Below are 2,162 nucleotides of genomic sequence, written 5' to 3'. Positions count from 1 at the left end.
ACAGAACTAGAACAGAACTAGAACAGAACTAGAACAGAACTAGAACAGAACTAGAACAGAACTAGAACAGAACTAAAACAGAACTAAAACAGAACTACAACAGAACTACAACAGAACTAGAACAGAAGTAGAACAGAACTAGAACAGAACTAGAACAGAACTAGAACAGAGCTAGAACAGAGCTAGAACAGAAGTAAAACAGAACTAGAGCTAAGAATGTTAGCAGAATATGATCCACAAAAGATCTTATATTTTTCTACGGAAATATTTAGTCTTAAATAATATTCATCTCTAATTGATTAAATCCCATTTAATAGAAACCATTTAGTGTGTGAAATGAACAATTATACTTTAATGCTTTAACATTAAAGCATGTGAAGATAACAACCGAAAAATTTAACAATTCTTTTAACGACAACATTAAGAGCTGTAGGCTATAAAAAATATTATTTCCATAAGATGTGTAGGAAAAATTTATTGCAATAATAGACATATGCAGACAGAGTTGTGAGAAAATAAATTTAATGATTTTGCCTGAAAACATTTTTTTACGTAAAAATTTATTTTTCTTCTTTTTAAGGCATATGTCTTTCTAATCTTAAATAGAATAATTTTATGTTATTTTGATATGATGAAATATAAATAAATGATATTTATAGTTATTTTTACGAACGCCTTTTTTTGTAGTCTCTCCAAGATCCTTGGAAGATAGACATGACCTTGTGTGGTGGGTTTCTTTTTTTTTAGGGGGGAAGGAGGGGCTTAAGGGAGAAGAGGGTTTGTTTTTTATGAATTATTATAAGTATAAACCTATGGTTTAGCCTAGTAATGCTGAAAATCTCTCCTTCCCTTTAGATAACGAAAATTTGATATTTAATTTAATTTTATTGCTATGACCAATAAAAAAACTTGTATAAAGTTAAACTTTAGTAAATTTGCGATATAATTAACATTTTTGCTTTTACAAGTTAAGAATTGTTTTTTGCTCTTGTACATGTTGCTAAAATAGCAAACTTTTAATACAATTTGTAACTATTTGAAAAATGACCCTAAAAACATTTCCCAACTCCACCCCTCTTATAATATTATATAATCCCTTATCAAATTCAGTTCATTCAAAGTTTAACATACTTATCTAAATTGTTTTAAGTTTCCCATCAAAAAAAAAAAAAAAAAAAAAAAGAATAAAATGAAGTGTTAACATAAACTCAAAGATTTAACAAATATTTTCACATTTTCACATAAACTTTAAAGGATAACATATAATTTTTGGGGTTAAAACGGAAAGAAATATGTACATTTTGGTAGGATCATTTTTCATGTAAAAAAAAACATTATATGTCTACAATGTATCATCAAATAAATTAGTTTATTAATAAAATAACTGAAAATGTTGTTGGCCCCATACATATTATACACAAACTGTCAACTGGAAAAGACCTCAAGTCGAAAGGAACACATGTAAACAAATATGTCCGTCCGTCCTTTATGGCTACAAGCTAACAATATGATTGTGGTTACAATGTAATAGTAGAAGACCTACTGACCAACAAAAGAATCAAAGAATATAGAATGAAAAAGGAAAATAAGAAAACAAAGAAATTGCTTAAGTTGTCGATAGACAGTTTTGTGGGTGTTGTCATGACATTGTGCGGCTGGAAGATATAAATTAAAGTTTAAGGGAAATTATACACATAATATGTATGTTAGTAAAAATATATACTTACATACATACTAATGAAATATACATATATACATATACTCTTACATAAGAATATCTAATAATAACAGTAGGTGGCCATACAAATGGGTAAAGTGGAAATAATTGGGGGTCATTTTCAGAATTAAACTAGAAGTGAAATAGAACTAGAGCAGAATTGGAACTGAACTAGAACTAAACTAACACTGAACTAGAACTGCTCTAGAACTGAACTAAAACTAAACTAGAACTGTACTAGAAACGAACTAGAAACGAACTAGAACTGAACTAGAACTAAACTAAAACTGTACTAGAAACGAACTAGAACTGAACTAGAACTAAACTAGAACTGAAGTAGAACTGAACTATAACTGAACTAGAACTGAACTAGAACTGAACTAGAACTGAACTAGAACTGAACTAGAACTGAACAAGAACTGAACTAGAACTGAACTAGAACTGA

This window comes from Lucilia cuprina, chromosome 6, assembly GCF_022045245.1.
Source record: "Lucilia cuprina isolate Lc7/37 chromosome 6, ASM2204524v1, whole genome shotgun sequence".
Lineage (NCBI taxonomy): Eukaryota > Metazoa > Arthropoda > Insecta > Diptera > Calliphoridae > Lucilia > Lucilia cuprina.
Note: the sequence above shows the minus strand (reverse complement) of the source record.